The sequence below is a fragment of the Sturnira hondurensis genome, unplaced genomic scaffold (assembly GCF_014824575.4).
Source record: "Sturnira hondurensis isolate 20B ecotype Veracruz unplaced genomic scaffold, ASM1482457v3 Scaffold0000648, whole genome shotgun sequence".
NCBI lineage: Eukaryota > Metazoa > Chordata > Mammalia > Chiroptera > Phyllostomidae > Sturnira > Sturnira hondurensis.
The window spans coordinates 166,512-177,941 of record NW_028073279.1 but is presented as its reverse complement, the minus strand read 5'-3'; positions in this window follow the sequence as shown (position 1 = coordinate 177,941).

Here is an 11,430-nt window from a genome sequence, read left to right as displayed (position 1 = left end):
ATTTCGGATATACTAACCAGAACATATTAAGTCAAAATGGGTGCTGCTTTAGTTTAAAAAAATTAAATTATAGTTACTAATGGTAAACAGCAAAGACATATTCAGTAGACAATGCACTGATTAATAATGACAGTTCATGTACATTGAGTTCTTACGTACTCATGGTGTTCCATGTATTTTATATGCATTTCCTCATTTAGTTCTCATAATTCTCTACTGTTACCTCCACTTTATGGTTGAGGAACCTGAGATTTAGATTAGTTAAGTCGTTTGCCAGAGGTCATACATGTAGTGAGTAGCAGAGATCTGGACCAAGGCTGAGCCCGCAGTCCCTTGGCTCAGAGCACGGCTGCCTTCTGGCTGCGAGTGCAGTGACAACTGCTCCAGACTGTCGCTTACCCATCTTCTGTTCGTGGAAGGCCCTTAGGAAAATCATGCGAAGCCTAATGACACTGAAAATGTGTCTACCAGCTTTAATAAATGTCCTGATTTTAAAAAAATGTTCCACATATTATATACAAGTAATTAAAAAATTGTGACTTTACAGAAATGTCTTAATATGTTTTTTAGTGCTTAAGACTGAGTAACCTAAGCATAGATTAGAGCATGTTGACTTCTATGAGCTGAGAGTTGGCCAAAAGCATATAAGTCCCAAAGGCAGTCTGAAATTCCTGCTCAATTTTTCCTTTAGGTTAGGGTTTTTCAGGCCTAGGTGTTACCTGGAAGGCTTACACTTGAACCATTATTACTCATTAATCCTTTAAGTAAATTCATTTTTATGAGATGCCTAAGCCTATAATCTTCCTGGGCTCAGCACAGTTACGTTTTGTTAAGGAGGAACCATACCAGGAAAATCCTGGAGCCATGCTTAAGGATCAGGAAAGCAGGAAGGATGTAGCACAATTGTACTGGACAACTCTGACTAAGGGGAGGTGCCTGCTCAAACTCAGCCTGCTAAGTGGTTTCACAGGAGCTGAGCTCCGTGTGCAAGTCGTGGATGAGGGACATGATTGTATTACCTCAGCAAACTGCAAAGCACAGGTCAGGAGATAAGAATGGTCTTTTGATGGGTCCAATAGTACAATTTCTATACAATTATATAAAATTATTGTTTGTAATTCAATTTACTATTCTTAATACCATTCATCTCTAATATTGATTTCCATATTTAAAAGTCAAAAGTTAAATCAGAATTGAGAGAAACGGGAATTCCTGACTTTTAAGTATGGGTAGGGATAGTGTGCATTTCTAAAGGTAGAATGAAAAATACAAGTACATATTATATGCTGCCTTAGACATATATTTGATAGCTTTGTGTCAGCTTTAAAGGGTACCTTAAATACATGGCAATTTGAATTTTTACTCTTCTATTTATGAATTGAGGCAACCATCCAGGAACACTTCGAGTCATAATCCTGGCTCCCCTCAGACCTTTGGTCTGCATAGCACTGTGGTTGCCAGGCTTGTTTCTACCTCATGGCAGCCACTCAAATTTTTAACTCAGTTGTTAAGCATGATTTTAACCCAAATTTTTGAGCTAGGCCATTTTAAGCCATAGATCCTGTGCTACCTTGTACATGAATTGTCCTTGGGACTATATCTACTGCTCAGGCTAGTCAGTTGTGGCTAGGGAAGGCAGTACCACTGAAATATGTAGGACAGTCATGTGTCACTTAAAGACAGGTATGATATATTCTGGAAAATGCATCATGAGGCGATTTCATTGCTTGAATATCACAGTGTGCACTTACGCACACCTAGATGGGGTAGCCTATTGTTCCTGGACGGCAAACCTGAACAGCAGGTACTTGTGGGAGAGACTTTGCCAGCAAGTTCCCCCAACCGCCGTGGATGAAAGTAACACTACCAAGACATGATCTGCTTGGGGAGGAGAGGTGGCCAAGCTCTCAGAGGAGACAGGCCAAGAGCTCCTTCCTCAATGGCTTTTATTGGATTGTAATACACAGGAATACAGGTGGCAAAGATCAAACAGTAGATAACATCTCAAAAAAATCTGAGGGCTTAGTCTCAGTCAGAGTCTGTCTGGAAGGGAGTTTTGCAGAAACTTTAGGGTTTACTGCTCAGACCCTTAACATATGAATGAAAACACTCTTAGCAGAGCAGGTTTCACGATTTTTTTAGGAACTCTTTCTTATGCCTGATCACCTCTCCATCACAGGTTTTCAGGCTTAAGTGGTTTAGAGCCAGGAAGCGCTTCTCCCAGAGGACAAGGGGACTCAGGCTATGTCAGAATAGCCGGGGAGCGAGGGTCCATCACTCCCTCTTTGTTGCAGCCCCCCAAGTCCTTCCATGATGGCCTCCCAAGTGACCATGTCTGGCTTAGGTTGCTCCTCCTCTGAGGAGTTATACCCGTCTCTACTAACCCGCCATGCATTGGGCACAGGGGAGGAAGCAGAGACAAGCTTTGTCTCCATGTGTCTCATTCAGTCTTAGCCATGGGGAGCAGTTACAACTCCTGAAATCAGGCACAGCAGTTCCCAACATATACTGAGTACTGTAAGTAATTATAGATTGATGATAGATATTTGTGTATTTAGACATAGAAAAAATTCAGTAAAAATGTGACATAAGAGAGAAAAAATGGCACACCTATACAGGACACTTACCATTGCGTGCAGCTCGCAGAATGGCAGCCGCTCCGGGTGAGTTCTGGAGTGAGTGGGGAGTGAGTGTGAAGACTGAGGACTTCGCCGTGCACTGCTGTGGATTCTATGAACACTGTACTCTTTGGCTACACTAAATGTTTAAGATTATTTTTTTCTTTAATAATAAAGTAACCTGAGCTTACTGTAGCTTTACTTTATAAACTTGAAACATGAACACATGTACAGCTGTGCAAAAGTATTTTTCTTTATATCCTATTCTATAAGCTTTATTCCTACTCTTTAAATGAAGTTTTCTTAACGTTTTAAATGTTTTTTTTTAAAAAACTAAGTCACAAACACATACATCAGCCTAAGCTGACACAGGATCAGGATCATCAATGTCACCATCCTCCACCTTCACGTCTTGTTCCACTGGCAGGGCTTCAGGGGCAAAAACACACATGGAGCCGTCGGCTCCTATAGCAACAATGCCTTTTTCTGCAACACCTCCTGAAGGACCAGCCTAAGGCCCTTCTTGAGGAGGCATCACTCCTTTCAGACATATTTTCATGGCAGTTTGCTTGATTTATTTCTATTTTTCATCATAAATTTGCTTGTAAGCAGATGAGCCACCACGAAAATTCCTCTCTATCAGTGAAAACCTTTTGGCATTGGGGTCTGTGTTTTTAACTTTTTAAGGAGCTTGTTAAGGTCTGCAAAAGCTTCTGCTAAACCCTTCACTGTGAATTTTCTTGGGGGTTCTTCTTCTGCAGTTTTCTTTTCTCTTGTCTCTTCTTCAGCTATGGTTTCTGTTCCAGTTCCAACTCCTCAGTAGTCATTTTCTCAGAACCACCTCTAAGAGCTCCTCAGTGTTATCTGCGTCCACTCCAGGTTCAAGTGTTTGTTCTCTCAACCATAGTCTTGTCAACTTCGTAGCCTCTGTACTACCAGGTGGAACAACTGTGACATCACTAGGCGATAGTTTTTCAACTCCATTACCTTATGGAGCCACTGTTGTATATGTTGTCTGCCATGGACCAAAACATCATTTATGCAGTGCATGGCCGTATTATGATTAAACATTAGAGCAAACACACAGATGATTTATATTAAGCATATTAGAAATATGATTACCTATTGAAGAATAATATGCACATATATGAACATTTTAACTCTTTAAAAGCCAAAGACTGATACCTAATTCTTCTAATTTATACTAAAACAATGTATTTCTATGCTTTATTCTTTTCTGTTTTTATGCCAGTACTATACTACTTTGATTACTATAGTTTGTAGTATAGTTTGAAGTCAAGGAGATGATACTGTCAGATCTATTCTTCTTAAGATTACTTTAGCTATCCCGAAGTTTGGGATGGTTTGTTTTATCTATTTCTGTGAAAAATGCCATTGGAATTTTGATAGGGATTACATTTAATCTGCAGATTGTTTTGGGTACTATGGACATTTTAACAATACTAAATTTTCCAGTTTATGAGCACAGGTGATCTTACCATTATTTGTGTCTTCTACCATAATTTTTTTATTCATCTACTGATGGTCAAGAGATTATTTCCACCTCTCAGATATTGTAAATAATGCAATGATCAATATAGGATTGTAAATATCTCTTCAAAATCTTGTTTTCAATTATTTTGGATAAATACCCAGACATGGGGTTGCCAGATCACATGATAATTCTATTTTTAATTATCTTGTGGCAGCTTTTTTTAAAGAATTTTATTTTTAGAGAGAGGGGGAGGGAGAGAGAGGGAGAGGGGCAGAAACATTGATGTGTGAGAGAAATGATGATCAGTTGCCTCTCACATGCCCCCAACTGGGTACCTGGCCCAAACCAGGCTTTTGTCCTGAATGGGAATAGAACCCAGGACTTTTTAGTTCACAGGCATGTGCTCAATCCACTGAGCCACACCAGCCAGGGGTTGAGGAACCTTTGTAATGGTTTCCATAATGGTTGCACCATTTTACATTACCAACATCTCACAAGAGTTCCAACAGTGGCCATTCTAACAGGCATGAGATAATATCTTATTGCATTTTTTCTTGCATTTCTCTGATAATTAGTAAAATTGAACATCTTTTCATATACCTGTTGGCTATGTGCATGCCTTCTCTAGAGAAATGTCTAAGACCTTTGCCCCATTTTAAAGTTAGGTCTTTTTGTTTTTGGTAATTGTGTTGTAAGATTACTTCATGTATTTTGAATATGAAGATTTTATCAGATGTATTGTTTGCAAATGTTTTTTCATTCTGCATGGTGGCTTTTTATTTTGTCAGTTGTTTCTTTTGCTGCACAGAAGTTTTCAATTCTGATGTATTCCCACTTATTTATTTTTACTTTTGTTGCTTATGATTTTTAGTATCAAATCTAAGAACTCAGCATCAAGACCAATGTTTTGAAGATTTTCAAGTCTGACATGTACATCTTTGATCTATTTTGAGTTGATTTTTGTGTCTGGTGTAAGATAAGTGTCCAATTTTTTTTGCATGTGGATATCCACATTACTTAACACTGTTTATTGGAGAGACTATGTTTTCCCTATTGTGTAGTTGTGGCATTCTTGTTGAGATCAGTGGACCATATATGCATCGATTTATCTCTTGGCTCTGTTTTGTTCCATTGGTCCATTTGTCTGTCTATATGCCAGTACCATACTATTTTGATTACTGTAGTATTCTAATATATTTTGAAGTCAGCAAGTGTAAGGCCTCCAGCTTTACTGTTATTTATTAGAATTTTTTGGATATTCAAGGTTTTGGTGATTCCAATGAATTTGAGTTTTTTTCTATTTCTTTAAAAAATGGTAATGGTATTGGTATTTTGATAGGGTTTACATGAATCTCTAGATTGCTTCTGTTAGTATGGAAATTTTAACAATATTAGGTTTCTTAGTCCATGAACACAGGATTTCTTATAATTTATTGAAATATATCACTTTAAATTTCTTTCAGCAATGTTTTATAGACTTCAGTGAGCAAGTCTTTCACCTCCTTGGTTGTGTCTATTTCTAAGTATTTTATTCTTTTTGATGCTATGTTAAATGGAATTTTCAAAATTTCTTTTTTTGAATGGATTATTGTTAATATGTGGAAACACAATGGGTTTTTATTTTTTGATTTTGGATCTTACAACTTTACTGAATTTAAAAATTATTTCTAACATTTTTTCCTGGAATGTTCGGGTTTTCTGCATATGAAATTATGACATCTTCAAGCATAGATGATTTCACCTCTTCTTTTCCAATTTGATGCCTTTTATTATTATTTTTCCCAACTGCTCTAGCCAGGAAGGACCACAGTACTATGTTGAGTAGTAACGGCAGAAGGAGACAATCTTGCCTTGTTCCTGATCTTAGAGGAAAAGCTTTCAGTTTTTCACTATTGAGCATGATGTTGACTGTGGGCTTGTCATATGTGGCCTTTATTACGTTTAGATAATTTCTTTCCTAGTTGTATTATTTATCATGAGAGTGTTACATTTTGCCAAATACTTTATCTTCCACTATTGATAGAATCATGTGATTTTCTCCTTTGTTCTGTTATTGTGGTAAATAACACTAACTTATTTTTGTGTGTTGAGCCATTCTTGCCTACCAGGATAAATCCCACTTGTTTATGGTATACAGTCCTTTCAACATGATATTGATCCAGTTTGCTAGTATTTGGTTGAGGGTTTTTGCATTTATATTGGCCTGCAGTTTTATTTTCTTGTCTGATGGGCTTTGTAATCAGGGTAATGCTGTCCTCATAAATGAAATTGGAAGTCTGCTCTCTGAGATAGAGCAGACAGAAACCACTCCCTCGTCAGCCCCCTGAAAAGTCATAATATTGAACCCATGCTCTAGCCTTTCCCTCCCGTGGGAGAAGCGGGGCATTGGGAGTTCACTTTTGATGCTGCTGCACCAGGAAGAGGGGCTACAGAGAAGCGGTGCCATGAGTTTTCCTCTTGGCTGATTTCATACTTGCCTGTGGTGCAGGAGCCTTTTAACTGTTTTCCAGATTCTCCACAAAGGGAATTGGTGTGTGTGTTATTAGTTCAGTGTCTCATTGCTGGAGGGAGAGTCTCGTGCTTCCTATTCTACCACATTGCTGATGTAACCCCCTACTTCTGTGTCTTCTATTAAGCATTTATCATAATACATCAGCATTTTTGAAAATCCAGACATAAAATTATTGGAATCCAGCACTTAAGCGATGGTTGAGTGAGAGATATTTAAAAAAGAAAAAAAATCTAGCAGACAAATTAATGATATATTTCTCTAGGTTTTCCTATCATTATTTTTACATTCTTAGATTATTAGGAATTAAAATTTCCAGACCTTTTGTTAATCAATTGTCATGTGGTTCCTTCTGATAATGAACACTAAATAGTATAATGGTAATTTTTATTGAGGTATAATTTATATGCCATAATATCAATATTTACTCTTTTAAAGTACAGTAAACAATGTTTTTGTCTGGAGTTTTATAAAAATCACCAAACTTTTTAAATAGATATTTTTTATTATGCTATTCCCTTCCATCCCCTAAAAGGAAAGGGTATGACACTTATTAATAATTTAAGAAAGCATATCTATCACAAGCTTAGACATCATTATTCAAATTGATTTTTTCTTTTCTTTTTTTAATTTTAATTGTTGTTCAAGTGAAGGTTTCTGTCTTTTACTCCCATCCCAGCCCACTCAAATTCATTTTTTGGAAGGAAACTAAATAATGAAAATGTTGGCAGTTGTCCAGAATTTCTTTGGGACTCAGAACATTTTTTTATAGTCTTTATGCTCCTGTGTTAGTAACACAATTGATTTTAAGTGTTAAAATGTCTTTAAAAGCATTAGCCCTTTATTTGAATTATTGTTTTACCATTCTGTTCTATTTATGAATCTTTAGTTTGAGCATTACATCATTAAGGGGAGGATTTAGAATCTAAGTTAAAGGAGGTATGTAGTTTAAATTTTCGTTCTTTAATTCATCATCATTCTCCTTTTCTTTTTAAGTCCACAATTATGCTTATATAGATATACTGTTGACCCTTGAACGATATAAGGATTAGGGAGCTAACACCCCCCCAACACCCACAATCAAAAATCAATGTGTAACTTTTGACTCCCAAAGATTTAACTTCTAATAATCTACTGCTGACCGGAAGCCTTACTAATAAGAGAAACAGTAGATAACAGTCAATTAACATATAGTTTATATGATATATGTATTATATTCTGTATTCTTACAATAAAAGAAGCCAGAGAAAAGAAAATATTAAGGAAAGCATAAGGGAAGAAAAATACATTTACAATATTTATCCAAAAATATCCACATACAAGGTCTGTCTGGAAAAAGTCCAGCAATTGTTAATATACTGAGAATTGTTTGTGATATCAATGTAACCTGGCAGCCAAGGAGAGTGGACTGGAATGCACATGGATGAATAGTGATGACTTCACTGTACTAGTCTGTGGGGGTGGTAGATGCTGTTGAATGAGCATGTGTACTGTGTGGCTGTCACATTCAAAATGACTGAGTGAGTAGAGCAACAAATCTGCATCAGCTTTTGCATTAAGCCTGAACATTCCTCTATGGAAACTATTCCGGTGATTCATAAGGCCACAGGTATGGGCAACTGGTGATTGGCAGTTTCATCACTACAACACACCTGCTCATGCATCACATCTTGTGCAGAATTTGTTGGCAAAACATCAAATCACCCAGGTGACTCAGGCCCCCTACAGCCCTGATTTGGCATCCTGTGACTTCTGGCTTTTCCAAAACTAAAATCACCTTTCAAAGGGAAGAGATTTCAGGCTGTTAATGAGATTCAGGAAAATACTACAGGGCAGCTGTTGGCATTTGGGAGAACTGTGTGAGGTCTCAAGGTGCCTACTTTGAAGGGGACTGAGGTCCCCTTCACTGTCCTATGTACAGTGTTTCTTGTATCTTTTTCAATAAATGTTTCTTTTTCATATTAGATGGCTGGATACCTTCTGGACAGTCCTTGTATAAGCAGACCTATGCCCTGTTGTTCAAGAGTTAACTGTATTTATTTAACTGATGATAATCTGACCTATCAAATCACAAACATCAAGTGAAAAAAGATCTTTGAGTATCAAAGAAAAACAAGAGCTGTTACAAAGCTGATGTACTTGAAAGTAGCTGAAGGTCAGATACCTTTTTGTATACATAAAGTTAAGACCAGTAACAACGAGCTGGTTATTTGCTGTTCTCAGGTAACTTTCATGATTAATTTCCAATTTGGGGAAACATGTCAATCATGAAAAAAGTGGTGTGGAGTGCCACTGGGAGGTTCTACTTATGCAGGCAGAGGTGATCTAATTCAGTCTTCAATAATTAGGGAGGCTGGGATTGTTTATCATGGAGGAAAACACAATTATCTCACACCTTGAGGCTATTTTACAGTGTATAATAATTGATATTGATATTTGTGAATATAATTATATTGCATAGGCTCTTTTGGCAAGTAGATATGTATGTAATTATTTTATACCTGTGTAAACGTTGTTGAGTATAAAATTAGTCCCTATCAAAGTATAAAGGAAAATCACCTGTAATTTTACCACCCAGAAGTAAACATAAACATTGTGGACATAATCAGATATATATCTTTAAAAATTGGTACTGACAGTAAACTTTTTGATTGTAATGTAAGCACCTGACACTAAGGTTTCAATTGCTGAGGTGAAGACATTCACCTCTGATAAACATAGTGTCGCCTTTGTAACATGGTTCCCAGCAAAACATCTAGAAGTTCCCCTTTTAGAAAGTTCTGGTTGACCTAGATAACTCACTGGTTGAGTGACCCTGCTCTTTTCCCGTCTCGCATCCTAATTCCTGCTCTTCAGTTTTAATTTCACTAATAAAGAGTAAACCCTCGAAACGCTAGGCATCCCACCCTCAATCCAATGCAGGCAGAACCCCAAGTCAAACAGCATTTTCTCCTCTCTACCCACAACCTCATGCATATACCCTCCAACAGCTGTGAGTAGTAAACCTTTCCTTTTAGCATTCCCTGGTGGTTGTTGCTGAAGTGTGTCTTGCAGTCATAAGAACTATGAGGGCTACCCCAGCCACACGTTGGCTCTCATAGGGAGACGTGGATGGGGGCTCCCACAGGTCCAAGTGAGTGCCCCCAGGTATCCTTTGCTAATAGCATCACCATCGATAGACTGAGATTAACATGAAAACAATGTAGTTTTGCACACTATTTTTAAGTGATATTTTCCATTTATCTAGATGTTTTTCCAGCAGCTGATTTGTGACTGTTGTGTTGATTATTTTTATTGAGGATATAGAGTAATTTATTTAATGCATTTCCTATGGTTTAACACTTAGATGGCTTCCAATTATTGACTACCACAAACAATGTTGTAGTGAATCTACTTTTAGTTAGCTATTTATGCTCTTTGATAGCATCTTTAAGATCAGTTCCTAGAAGTAGAAATAATGTCCCAGAATAGGTATAATTTTAAAGTCATCCCATTGCTCTTGTATGAATTTCTTATTGCTGCTTTATCAATTACCACAAACTTGTTATAAAATAACAAAAATATATTATGGTTCTGGAGGCCCAAAGTCCTAAATTTAAGGTGTCAGCCAGGCTGCATGTCTATGGAGGTTTATGGGAGAATCTGTTGCTTTGCCTGTTCAGCTTCTAGAAGCCGCCTGCATTCTTCGATTTGTGGCCTCTTCCTCCATCCTCAAAGCCAGGAGTGTAGCATCTTCAAATCTCTTTCTCTCTGACTTCTGCTTCCCCTGTCATTGTCTCGGTTTTCTGATTCTTGACTTTTTGTTTTGTGGGGATCCTTGTGACTACACTGAGACCACGTGGATAACCCAGGATAATGAGCCCATCTCAAGGTGCTTAATTTAATCACACCTGCAAAGTCCCTTTTGACATGTAAAGTAATGTATTCACAGGTTCTGGGGATTTAAGACATAAATACTTTAGAGGGCCATTATTCTGACTACCAGGGTCTTCAAAAAGAGTTCACCAAAGAGTATTCCTACTAACAGAGTATAAAGATTCCTGTCACACTGAAATCAAAATGATTCTGGGCATTGAAAAAAGTTTAAGCTTCAGCAATTAAATATTTTCTATGAAATTTCTTTTTTGACATTAATTTGATCCACAGTAAGACATTTTTCATATGCTTATTGACAATTTGAAGGTATTGTTTTGTGAGTTGTTTATTCATACTGTTCTTTTTTGTTGGGGTATTTAAAATTATTTTCATTCATTTGTAAAAATGTTTATTTTTGTTATATATGTGAAATTTTATTCAAGTTTATTTAATTGTTTAAAAACCTTTTGAGATATATAAAATTGTTGAAATGTTCTGAAGCTTAATCTGTTAGTGTTCTATCTAGCATTTTTTAAACTTGGAGTTTATACCTACATCTCTCAAGATGATGACTATTAATCTGCATTGCTTACTAGATTTGCTGTGTTTTTATTTCACATATTTAGTTCTTTTCAGTGCTGTTGGAATAAATCTTGGGTTTTCCATGATGTAAAGATCTGACTTTATATCCAACAAATTAAACTTCATCATCTCTTTATCATTAAGCTATTAACTTTATCATATATATAGAATCTCATGAATGAATGTTTCTGAACTCTCTATTTTATTAAATTTATCTATTTGTGTCTTTTTAAAATATTTTATTTATTTATTTTTAGAAAGAGGGGAAGGGAGGGAAAAAGAGGAGAGAAACATCATTGTGTGGTTGCCTCTCGTGTACCCCCTACTGGGGACCTGGCCCACAACCCTGGTACGTGTTCTGACTGAGAATT